At 36.2% G+C, this 13,847-nt stretch overlaps 1 long non-coding RNA gene across 1 annotated transcript; it reads right to left on the reverse strand.

Annotated features, from left to right (window-relative positions):
- Positions 1 to 988: 988 nt before the first annotated feature.
- Positions 989 to 7,431, reverse strand: LOC120151028. The gene is made up of 2 exons (XR_005518577.1): positions 6,863 to 7,431; positions 989 to 1,314 (listed from the first exon to the last, which is right to left on the reverse strand). It is a non-coding gene; the product is annotated as an uncharacterized LOC120151028 (long non-coding RNA).
- Positions 7,432 to 13,847: the final 6,416 nt, after the last annotated feature.

Here is a 13,847-nt window from a genome sequence, read left to right on the forward strand (position 1 = left end):
AATTTATTATGGTGTGAATATGAATATAGAATAATATTACTCTTTTAAGAGAAAGACAACTTACAAATTATGAGCGGAGATAAAAAAAAAAGAATGTATTTACCATGGAAGGCATTTCATAATTTGGAGGTTTTCTACGGAAGCTACTCTCAACCTAGTGTTGGGGGCAGCCTACTATCTTACCTCCCCCTTACCCCATTACATATGGGAACAAGGGACAACCAACCACTATCTGTAGGTAAAATACATGATAAAAATGTAAAAAGAATGGTAATGGTTTTCTCAACAATAACCACGATCACAAATAGTTATATTTTCAAATATTCACAAATCATTATATTTTTTAATAATTATTAACAATTATTCGAATAAATGGCTTTTATTCTAACTGAAAGCTTCTTCAAGCTGAATCCACATGAGCATCTCCTTTTAGATGAGAGTTTTGGCCAAATCCATGACAAAGGAGGTTTTAGTTTCTTGAGGCTAATCATCTTTATTTTTGGCATCATGAGACACATCATCTTTCTTCAAAGAGTTCATGGCCTTTTGAGATAGGTAGTGGTATTGAGGACGGTTCGGGTCGAAATCTTTGAGAAAAACATTCTTCATGGCCTCTTGAGATAGATAATGGTACTGGGGACGGTTGGGGTCAAAATCTTTGAGAAAAGCGTTCTTCATAGCCTCCTGAGATAGATAATGGTACTGGGGACAGTTGATATCAAAATCGTTGAGAAAAGCATTCTTCATTGCCTCTTGAGATAGATAATGCTACTGGGGATGGTTGGGGTCAAAATCCTTGAGAAAAGTGTTTTTCATGGCCTCCTGAGATGGATAATGGTATTGGGCACGATTGGGGTCAAAATCCCAGAGAAAAGAGTTATTCATGGTCTCATTAGATAATGGTACTGGGGACGGTTGAGATCAAAATCATTGGTCAAAATCCTTGAGAAAAGCGTTCTTCATGGTCTCCTTAGATAGATAATGGTACTGGGCACGATTGGGGTCAAAATCCTTGAGAAAAGCGTTCTTCGTGGCCTCCTTAGATAGATAATGGTACTGGGGACGGTTGGGGTTAAAATCCTTGAGAAAAGCGTTCTTCGTGGCCTCCTGAGATAGATAATGATACTGGGGACGTTTGGGGTCAAAGTCCTTGAGAAAAGCATTCTTCATTGCCTCCTGAGATAGATAATGGTACTAGAGACTATTCGGGTCAAAATCCTTGAGAAAAGATTTATCGGCTTTGGGCATAGTCATCTCCCTTTCGTCATTGCTACCTTCTTCTGGCGCTTTTCTTGCATCAATAGTTTCTGTAAACTTGCATAACGTCCAAACACCGAGATGAGACCAAGAGAAAAACATAAAAAACAACAGGAGATACTTAATCATGAGCTCTGTCCATCTTTTTGTCAGCAAATAATTATAGGAACGACAGAACAGTTTCTCCAATAAAATGCTAAAGAAATGAAAAAGATAATAATGCGAATAAAATTTACCATAAGAATGCAAAGTAAAGCGAAGAATGCAAGGGAAGATTTCATGACTACAAAGAACGCCAATAGGCTTCACTGTCTGCAAGTGATGGTAAAACTTTTCAAGGATAGCTTGGCTGCAACATCAGTTGCTCACCATATATATAGCAAGGAAGAAATCAATAAAAAAAATTAAGAGAAAAAACAAATATCTAATTGTCACCTAACCAACATCAGATAACAAAATATAGAATGGTATAATAAAGATTCAATTTTTATATAATTTGTATAAGTTATATAAGTTGTAATAAAGATTCAACTTTTTTTTAAAAATGTGTTGTGATATGTTTTATTGTATCATTTTCTGCTTATAATAAAGTTCACTACTTTGTTCCAATTCCTAAAAGAATAGACCTATTTCTAAGGCATAAGACAACTCTTCCTATCCAACAAAGTAGAAATAAGATAATTTATTGATATTTAGAATGTGATAAAATATGATAGTGAAAAAGTGAAAAGAAAATATTTTTTAATATGTTTGATAAAATAATTTTTTTAATCAACTAAACTTAATCTGCTAATATTAAAAAATCAGCTAAATTTAATAAGCTAATATTAAAAAATCACATATACATAGAGATGATATTAGTTTTTTTTTTTTAAAAATAAGAGAAGGGGGGAAATGATATATATATATATATATATATATAAACGTGGCCATTGATTATAATTTAATTAATAAATTGGTTTCAACCAAGCAGATATTCTCTGTTGGAAGGGTGAAGGGTCTGGGAATTACACTGTTCGAAGCGGTTATAAACTATTAATCAGTTGCAATAGTGATTATGATGATACTGATAATGTTTTTAATTCCATTTGGAAATTACCGTGTCATAACAAGACAAAGATTTTGTTGTGGAAATTTACAAGTAAGATTTTGTTGTGGAAATTTACAAGGACTATATCCCTACAATGCAAAACCTTTTTATTAAGCGAGTTAGTACCAGCAATATCTGCCCTAGATGTAATTTGGCAAATGAAGACAACATTCATGTGAGCAGCGATTGTCCTTGTCACAACCCAATTTAGGGGTCAAATTATAACTTTTTAAAACTTATACTCAGTTTTAGAAAGTTGCAGGAAATTTGGGACCCAACTCTGAATTTGTCCATTTTCTGTTGGCAGTGAAAAATAAACCCGGTTTCGAAGAACCGAAAACCCCCAAATTTCCCCCTAAATCCCTAGTCTGGTCGCGCCCCTCCACCTTTTAACCACAAATTCGTTGTCGTTCGGCCACCGTTCAACCTGTCGTCATTATCATCGTGCTTGTCGTCGACCGACGACCAAAGCCTTATTACTATTTTGCCGTGGGACGATGTTGTTCGCAGTAAAACCCCATCGTAAAGCTTCGTCGTCTTCACCCCCGATCGCCTCGATTTTATGTAGATTCCGGCCAAAACATCGACCGTCGTGTCTCACCGCCCCCAGTATTGTTTTTCTCGGCCAGTTCCGATCAAAACCCGATTGGGTTCTTCCTCCACCGTCGTCGTTCACGCCATCCGCCATGGGTAAGATTTTGATCGTTCGATTCGGTTATTTTTCCCATTGTTTTGGCTTGCAAATAGGTTGTTTGAGTTGTGATTGGAGTGTTGATTCTCCCAAAAGAATCGGTCGATCACTCCGACCTCCATCGCCGCCGCATGCACCACCACGTGCTAGAAGTGCGCGTGGGGCTTCCTTCCCAGCCGAGACTTCTAGAAAACTGAGTTAACTCGGTCGAGTTGATCGGGTCAGCCGAGTCAACTTGTGAGTCAACCCGTTGAGTCAACTCGGACATAATCAATCTGACCCGACTCGTTGACTTTGACCAAAGTTAACTGTTGACCAGTCTGACCGACTTTGACTAGTCTGGCCGTTGACCAAAGAGGTCAAAATTTTTTGAAAAGTCCTATTTTATGTTTTTCAATGTCCTGTGTTCGAATTCGAAGTCTATTTTACTAAATTTGCACTTGATAAGCCATTTTTCAGTGATTTATCCTTGGAATCAAAAATATTTTCCGCTTAACTCCAGTTTCTGACGTAAATTTGTTTGCTATGTATCCGAGACATTATGGGACATGAAATTAAAGTTCGAGGGTGATCAAATGGAGTTTAAATGTTCGATCGGTGGAGCATGAAAATTGAGGTAATACTTTACTACCTTTTGTAAGCTTTCAAGAACTTATTGATAATTGGTAATTGCATCAATGAAATGATTGGTCATTTGGGTAAAATTTATTATTTTTGGACTCAAATAGAATTTCGGTAAAAAGACAGTAAATTGTATAAGACTCAGATGGCTCGCATAAGAAGCTGAAAGATCGATCGAAAATAATTATAAGTTCAGTGATTCATTAATAAATGAATTGACTTCAAGATCCGTAAATTTTGATTAATTTCTTTGAAGGTTAAATACCGGGAATATTTGGATAAGAAATTACAAAAAATAGCCATTTGGGGTAAAATTATAAAAATGCCCTTATAATGTAAAAGACCAAGACTTTCCCTGATGGTGAGAAAAATAACTTATAAGGGACATACTTGACCAATTATCAGAAAAAGTGCATATGTTTGGATTGAAAAGGAATTGTCGAAATGTCCTCGAGCTACGAAATAACTAAAATAACCTCTAATGATCGAATGACCACAATACCCTGAACTTTAAAGAAATTAGAATACTTTGAAGCCTAAATTATCGAAAGTAATGCCACTGACAGAATTGAATGGAATGATGATAATACGTTTAAAATGTAAAAAGGACTATGAATGGCTATGATAATGGAGATGACCTGAGAACTCAATTTGGATTCGCTTGAATCTTGGAATCACCAATTAAATTCCTGATCTATTTGAAAACCCCCAAAAATAAACTTCTACATTTGGAAATTCTTAATATGGCGATCCCCTTGTTTTTGAATGATCATTTGAATATTAGATTACTGGAAGTGTGACACATCACTGAAGTATTTAAATGGTGGATTTTTCTCAAGTTTTGAAATAACTAATGTTCTTGGACCCCAAAATTATTATAATAACCTCAAATACCGAGATGACCTAAATACCTTTAGGACTTGGATTAAGTGAATATCATTGGATAGACTATGGGAACATCGATGAACCTAAATGATGTACTGCCTCGAAAGGTTATGGAGCACGACCCAAGTTGTTAGACATTTTGGGACACTATTACAATGTGGAAATGAAATAAATACATAAGAAATACCTATTCGTCTCCTCAAGAACTGATCAAGGATGATTCTGATATTAATTAGATCAGCTGGTGCAGTCAGTAATAAGAAATGAATAATAGTGAAGTATCACGGTCCTAATGATTGACAAGTATCGCAGTATTGGGATCTATAGTTCAATTGGACTCGAAATCCTTACAATTAAATATATAATCTTAAATACCACAAATAATCGCTCTACTCTTATTAGATTAAATTACTAAGAATTCTCCAAGAACCAAATGTCTAAAATGCCCCTGATTTGCCTAAATAATGGAAACACTCATGTTATGTCTAAATCTTCAATAATTCTGATGTAAAAGATTTTGAATGCCTTCATGATACTCAATTGCCTAAAAAAAATATCTCAATATTGTATGATCTTGATTAATCATTTCCCGAATGAAAGATTAATCAGTTGGCTATTAAACCCCCTTTTATAGGGATCTTGATCCTGAAATCTTATTAAATTATAAAAGTTTCATTGTCCCCTACCTGATAAATATCGAGTATTTCCGAATAATATCTGGATCCTTTAGTGTGCTCCTTATGTAACATTTAAATGTTTTACTCGTTTTAAAATGTGATTTTCCGAAATCACTTATTTACTGATTTACTGGTTTATAAGCTATGGTTACCTGAAATATGTTCTTTAATTACGTGTTTTAACTGTAAAATATGATCATTCTTTATTTATGGATCATGGAATCTGTTGGTTACTACTTGAACTGTTTTATTGGGACATTATTTGGGTAGGATACTGGAGTATGGAGGTTCAGCTCAGTCAAACCGATAATTCCTTATATGGGTTCAGACCAATCAAGCTGGTAATTCCTTACGGACCTAAGGTGACCCTTGGGTACGCACCGAGGCCTAGAGAAACTTTATTGGGTAGACTCTCAGGCCCTAAGGCACTCTTTTGGGTAAATAATGGGACTGCATATGGTGTATGGGTGGAGGGCATGTATGTGATTTAAATAACTACATGATCATTTTTACTATATATTATTGGATCATTATTTTGATATTAAAGTTACTGTTGAATCTGATTTCTGCTGGGTACTGTATGGGTAGGCTGGAGTATGAGGTTCAACTCTGTCAAACTAGTAATTCCTTATATACGTTCAAATCGATCGACCTAGTAATTCCTTATAGACCTAAGGTGGCCCTTTGGTAGGCTCCGAGGCCCCAAGGCATTCCCTTAGGGTGGCACCTTTGCTATATACTTAGGGTAAATCCTTATGGATGCATTTCTAGAAAACTGCATATTGACGTTCAGATGGAGGGTTTTACTATGGTTTTAAAAATATGTTTTAAAATGTTACTATTTAAAAAAGATTTGTACCTTTTCACTGGTTTTGTGGGAACACACTACACACTCTATTCTGATCTCATGAACCTAGTCCTCTGAACGTTTCCTCTGAACTATAAGCTTCATGTCTTTTACTACCTGAAATATCAGTGAAACCATTAGCTCATCACAAATATATGTAGACGTCTGCATCAATAAGGAAAATTATGTTTGCCCTTTATATGCATCTCCTTCTGCATCACTTGGTAGTTTTGTATTACTGAGCTTCCCAAAGCTCACTCTTTTTACTTTTCATTTCAGGTTAAAAGATTTGATCTGGTACATCTATCGACATCAGTAAAGGAGTTCCATTCGGCTTTGCTTGCAGAGTACGGTACAAGTGTAGTTAGGGAGCATGTAGGTCACATTTGATTTTTATAATGAGTATGAACATGTATGATTTTAATTATGTCTGTAATATATGAATAGTTTTCGAACTTGTATTTTAATTATAAATTGTTTTATTATTTTACACATTTTAACAAAAATTTTAATTTTTTTCGGGAATTTTACTATGGGTCGCCCTAATGTGGCACCTCGGATCGAATCGGATCACCCGTATTGGTCTGTGGGTGTTACAATACTTATGCAAGGAAAATCTGGAGTTTACTTGATAGGTCAAATGATGCAAGCAATTTATGTTTTGAAGAATGGCTCTTCAAGTCACACAACAAAGGTAATCACGTTTTTATAGCAGTTACTAATTGATCTCTTTGGTTTGCAAGAAATAAATTTATCTATGAGCACCAATACCAGACAGAAGAAAATGTTGTTACCTTTATTCGCAACCATTGTATGGTGGTCAAGATGTTTCCTCTTCTTTGCTTCATCGTCACACTCATGTACTGACCCGCTGGAAATCTCCTCATGAGTCTACAATCAAATTGAACGTTGATGCTTGTTTCTCATATACCTCCAAGAAGTCTTGCTCAGGATTCATAATCAGAGATAGTGCAGGTTTTATTCTAGGATCTGGATTTATTCATAACACCCGTATCACCTCTGTTTTTATGGCGGAAACTACAGCAATTCTCCAAGGCGTTCAGTTTGTAAAGGACATCGGATTCACAAGAATAACATTAGAGGGCGACTCCAAGAAGACCATACAAAAATTAAATGAGAGCACAATTGATCTATCTGATTTGGGCCTTATCATTAGGGATATCAAGAGCACAGCAAGAACTCTTACCTTGTGTTCGTTCGTCTTCATCGGAGGAAATGGTAACAGGGCAGCGCATGCAATGGCATTGGAGGGATCCCGACTTAGCTCTTATCGATTTACTTCTCTCAGGTCGTAGATTTCGTTTGTTGGCCTGGCATGTTCACTTTCAAGTCTCTTACTGCTTCTGAGATGATGCCTTTTTTTCTGATTTTTCTATTTCTTTTTGTTTGTTTTTCTTTCAAGTTGTGCTTGTGTTTAATTTTTTTCATTTTTCTAGAAGTGGGGTCTGTCCACTTGCTTTTATTTTAATACGTTGTAATAAAGACCACAAATGATTTATTTAAAAAAATTAACAAAATGTTTTAATCTCAAAATTTAAGCTAATTTAGGGAAATTATATTTTTAATTTAATTATTAAAATAACATCCAAATAATATTATTCAGAGAATAGTATCCTTTCGACCACGTAGGACAAAGGCATGTCCAGCTAACCACACCTTAGTAAAGGTGTTTTCAGTTGGATGCTTTTTTATCCCATGTGACAAGACCCCTCTCTCCGAACACAATGTACCCTTTATTTAGTTAATTTTTTATAATATTATAATTAATGAAACAACAACAACAACAAAATCATATTCTCATATGTAATGAGAATAAGGGGAGGTAGGGTAGTAGGCTGCCCCCAACGTCAGATAGAGAGCAGCTTTCGTGAAAGACCTCCGGCAGTCAGAAATTAAAAATATAGATAAAATACATGCATGTATAAATAAATAAATAAATAAATAAATACATAGTTGAACAGACTTCATATGCAGTCTTCATATGCGCATCTGTAATGGGATGTAATCCCTGTAAATAAATCTCTGCGTAAAAATCTCTGCATATAGACATAAACGTAAGTTCCGGCTAAATTTAAAAAGAGGAAACATGAAGAGAATGATACACAGTAGTCAGCGATAGCAAGCTACGAGAAGGTATAAAGTCAAATGAGTTAAAACCTAAACTAAAGCAACACTACTCCGCTACCTTAGTTCTAAGCCTTCATAAATTCCAATAACATAACCGTATTTTCTCCATACTTTCCTGTCAGAGGTCATGTTCTCGGTAGGGGAAATCTTTCAAATCAGATCTCAAGCAGTCTACCTATTTCCTCATTGGTCGTCATCTCCTTCTGGCACCCTCGGTTGTAATCGACTTTACCCTCCTGGCTGCATCCGACGGTTGTCGCCTAAGGATATGCCCAAACCACCGTAGTCTTCCCTCCCTCAATTTTTCGGATACAAGACCACCCCAAGGACATACTAATTACAGAGTTTGGTGTCATGTCCCACAGAGTCCTACCACATGCTCATCGAAGCATTCTCATTTCTGCGGCCTCCATCCTTCTTGAAACTTATGTTTAATTATTATTTGTATTTTTTCTTTGTTTGAATGAACTCGTTTATTTTGTAATATTAATTCATTTAAATAATTTGTGTTTATATAATTTGCATTTAAATAAGTTTATTTATTCGGCTCGTGCTCATCACCATCACCCGGACCTACTTATTACACGTCTTTTTTTAGTATTAGACGTTCTTCAACAAGATCATTATCATCATCGACAATTTGTTTGATATCATCATGTGCTAATGGGGCAGGCTGATTCATTTATGCGATTGAGTCGTACGATAATAGACACAGACAAATCTACCTATGATTTAGGGTGGATAAGTATTCATCCTGAAATTTTAATTTTCTTCTCTGAGTCGTTAATTTTAGCAACGACATTTATCCAATCGATTTCATTGCCGAGTTCAATACCTACAGTGAAATCGTTGAGAGTTTTAAATCCCATGCATTTATAACCATGCTCATCGTAAATTCATAAGCATAGGTAAATATTATAAATATGAGCAATAAAACCCCGGCCTAAAATTAACCGCTCTGTTAAACTATAACAAATTACAATTTTCCATGCTCATCTTTATTACTCATAATTTAAAAAATATTATATTTCAAACTAATTACAATTTTCCAGGCTCATCTTTTAATAGTTTAAAATATTGAAAATCATCTGACTTACGTGATTATAAAGTAATATTTTATTTGAAATGAAATAATGTGCATGATACGTGTCAGTACACGTATTTACACGAGCACGACGATAATAATAATACATGTATATAGATTTTATTTCAATCATTCAATGAGTACATATTTAGAATATTATATTTAAGAGTAAAGTACACAAATAGTCCCTCGACTATATGGTGATGCTTTGTTGAGCCCCTCGACTATTAAAAGTTACAAAATAGTCATTCGACTATAGGATGTTGCTTTGTTGAGTCCCCCGACTATTAAAAGTTACAAAATAGTCACCCAACTATTTAGTATATGTTTCAAACTCATTCTTTTCCATTAAATTGACAACAGTCTGAGCTGTATGTTAACCTGTTGAATGAGATATGATAAAATTTGATCTTAAAATCTAAAAATACCATCATATCTCAGTCAACAGGTTAACATCCAACTCAGACTGTTGTCAATTTTTTAACGGAAAATGACAAGTTTGGAACATACTAAATAGTCCAGTGATTATTTTGTAACTTTTAATAGTCGATGAACTTAACAAAGCAACACCCTATTGTCGAATGATCATTTTGTAACTTTTAATAGTTGAGGGACTCAACAAAACATCACCCTATAGTCAGAGGACCAATTGTACACTTTACCCTATATTTAAATATTTTTTTAGAAAACATTCATGTATAAACAACATGAAATTTGAAAAAATAATGGAAAAAAATTATTGATTTTGAGCTTAGTACGACAACCAAAGATAATATTTGATATTGATATTGTAATACCCTAATTTTGTCCGGACCATTTAAATCCATTTGAAGATGACCGAGAATTAATTTGAAGATGTTTGTGCTCAATAAGTAATTAATTCAAATGACATGGGGGGCATTGATGAAGGATGAATCATGGAAGTTTGCAAACTTTAGGTGCTTAATTGGATTGTAACCATATATGTTTCATTTTGGAATTACATATATAAATTAATGTAACAACCCAGAAAATTGAGAATAATATTAAATTGAAATTTAAGGATTAATGGTGTAATTGGTGAAAATTGGGGACTAAATTGAAAGATTTTAAAACTTGGAGCTTATTCTGGAGTTAAAGAAAATTTAGGGACTAAGCCCTGAATTTATCCAATAAAATTAGGTAAATTTGGTTATATATGATTTAGGCGTGGATGGTTTTCTGTTTTGAAACAGAAAACCACCACCCCAAATTCCCTTTCCCCTACGTCCGTTTCCGACACGATCCAGACACCGTCCGAATTCCGATCGTCGTTTTGAAACCACCGTTGTGTTCATCATCGAGCGAGGAATAAACCCTTCAAATTAATTGAAGCGAAACGCTGCCAAACGTCGGGAATTTCCAGTCAAAGCATCGACGTTTTTTTAGCTCTATCGCCGGGAAAATCTCAAATTCACCGCCGATCGTTGCTCCGTTTACGACACCTCCTGCACCATCGTGTTCCTTGTGTCGTTGCGAGTCCGCCGGTGTCAACTTTGTTCGCCGTTGACGGCGGCGCGTGAGGAGGTGGAGTAGTCAAAGATTCGGCCGAGTTGAAATACGAGCTCTCCGCCGTTCAAAAATTTGAACCGATCGTTGTAAGTATCTCGAAATCGCTCAAAATAATTTTTAGAAATTTTTCCGGGAATTTTCCGACACCGTGGCACTGTTCACGCGCCGTACGCGCCTCCGTAGGGAGAGTGAGCTGCTGGAAAACCGGTTTAACTAGTTTTGAACCGGTTTGACCGGTCTGACCCGACCCGACTGACCCGACCAGACCGACCCGACTGTTGGCCCGACCCGACCCGACGTTGACCGTTGACCGTTGACTTTCTTTGACCAAAACTTAAAATGGCTTTGACCGAGCATTAAACGACCGAAAATCTTTTCCGAGTATACCTATCCTGATAGTTTTCGACGTGCCGAATCCGTTTCCGCTGTCCGTTTTGTCAAATTCGAACCCGAAGGCCTCCAAATCGACGGTCAAAGTGGTTGACTTTGACTTTGACCAAGAATTTGAATTTTTGGAAACTCATACTTTATGTTTTTCGACGTCCTGATTCCGATTTCGCAATCCGTTTGGCCAAATTCAGACTCGAAATACCCCAAATTGATAGTCAAACCCGAAAATGCTTATATACTTAAGAATTCTAGCTTTGAACAATTAAATAGGATTTGGGGTTGATTAATTATTATTGTTTAAAGGTACAAGAGACTCTCTGAATCGTTCGACAGCTCGACCCAGCTCTTCTAGATCAGTTAAACCACGTGTGCCAGTATTCACCCGTTCGAAAACTGTAGCAGAGCGTGGTGAAACCAGCAATCAGTAGATTTGCTATGTGAACCTATTGTCGAGGTGTGTTCCTTACTTGTTATTGAACTGTTTTATTGGTTTTAATATGTGGTACACCGAATTCATTGGTTATTGTTTTATGGATGCACCAATTTAATGTGACAATTTATGGAATATGGCTGCTATCTAATTTTTGTTTTGAAATGGTATATGATTACCATGTTTTTGGATCTTTATGGAATTTGTGTCACGGTACAATTGAATTTTGGAATTGAATTACGATGGAATATCTTTGATCAAGCTAATTGGGCCTAATATGACTCTTGAGGGCCCCAAGATGTTTCATTAGGTCAGCTTTCCTTTGTGTGTGCTTAGGGTAAGCTATATGACTTATTGACTTGGGCTTAAGGATACAAGCTTCATAGCCTATCCTTAAGTCAGCTTTCTTTTTGCTATGTGCATAAAGTAAGCTATATGGAAAATAATTTTGGGAACTACTGATGGTGTACCATAAAAGGGTTTAAACTATGATTTGCAAAAGTTAAACTCTTTTACGAATTTGTGAGATTTACTGGACTATGATTTGTACCTATTGTGATTTTATGGAAATGTTGGAACACACTGAGCCTAGCTCACCTTTCGAAAATGTTTTCCCCCTTTCAGATACTGTTGGTAAGATACCTCGGTTCGAGTACTTGGAGGATCAACATATCTCTTGAAGTATATCTGATTGTAATGTTTTAACCTTCATATTGACTTTATTTTGGTGACATGGGCCTTATTTTAAAGTATTAGATTTTATAGTGATTACACTTTTGCTATTAATATTCGGTTTATTAGTGATTTTGATTTTTAAGACATGTTAATAATTAATTTATTAATTATTGGTATCATATTTATGAGTTGGGATTTTGATAATTATAATTTATTATAATTTCATGTCATTTATAATGTGATTTTCCATTGATTGAATAATGGTTTTCAGAAATGTCTTTAAGAATAATAATGTGATCCACTAGACTTAGTCGAAACGCATAGGCCGGGTCTAGGGGGTTACATTTATTAGTATCAGAGCTTTTGGTTTTTAACCCTCGGACTGTGTATGAGTCCACATTGAAAATACGGTTTTGAAATATTTTACAAAACGGGTTACTAAGGCCATGTCACAAAATTATTAAGATTTTTAATTGTGTTCGAGACTCCAAGTGCTTATCTAACCTTAAGTTTCATCTTCTGGAGTAAACTTGAGATCAATCAAAATTTGTGCTAGACGTGGTCGTCAAACTAGCCGTGGACGAGATCAAGTGGCTAGATTTGCAGACCCGATCGATGGGATACGAGTAGATCCCCCACCTCCGTTAGGTGATCCTGCTCCTATGACCCCAACGAATATGCCTTCTGCCACAGGTATTGGCATGACTACACCGATCATATGAGCGACTAATATTGAGTCATCAGCACAGTCCGGGAAGAGGACTCGTACTTTGGCCCCTCGGAGAAGCAATACACGTTTCAGGCCTGCAGCATCCTCACCGTTAATTGGCAGTCGAGACGGTTCCTTGTCGTATTATCATGGACTCCTTTGTGAGTATTGTGGTAAACAACACACATGAGAGTGTCGTAAGAAGATGGGTCTTTGATATCAGTGTGGATCTAGTGGTCATTATCGGCGTCCAGGAAAGACTCGAGGATCAGCGTCCAGGACTGAATGTAGAGCCCGACCGCATTAAAATAGAGGGCCAACAGCTTCTGAGGCTAGACATCCAACTTTGGGTTATGCCACTAGACGTCGTGATGACAGAGATGAGCCTGAGGTTATTGCAGGTACATTTACTATTTATTCTATTCCATACTTTGCACTATTGGACAATGGCTCCACCCACTCCTATGTATCGAGCTCAGTATCTCGAAACCTTCAGATTCCGATCGAGAACACTGAAAATACTGTTACAGCTATGAGTCTAGTAGGATAGGCGATATTAGTGAATAAAGTATTTCGGTGTTGTCCTCTCGAGGTTCAGGGAGAAATTTTTTCTCGCTGATCTTATGGAGCTTCCTTTAGAGGAGTTCGATCTAATTCTTGGAATGGATTGGTTGAATAAACACAAGGTAAATCTGGATTGCGAGTACAAGAAAGCTACTCTGAAAACTTTTGAGGGTCGGACCGTTGTTTTAATTGGTGAACGTCGCGGCTATCTCTCCAATATAGTTTCAGTGATGGAAATTGATCGTATGA

The sequence above is a fragment of the Hibiscus syriacus genome, unplaced genomic scaffold (genome assembly GCF_006381635.1).
Source record: "Hibiscus syriacus cultivar Baekdansim isolate YM2019G1 unplaced genomic scaffold, ASM638163v2 tig00111027_pilon, whole genome shotgun sequence".
In the NCBI taxonomy this organism is placed as follows: Eukaryota; Viridiplantae; Streptophyta; class Magnoliopsida; order Malvales; family Malvaceae; genus Hibiscus; species Hibiscus syriacus.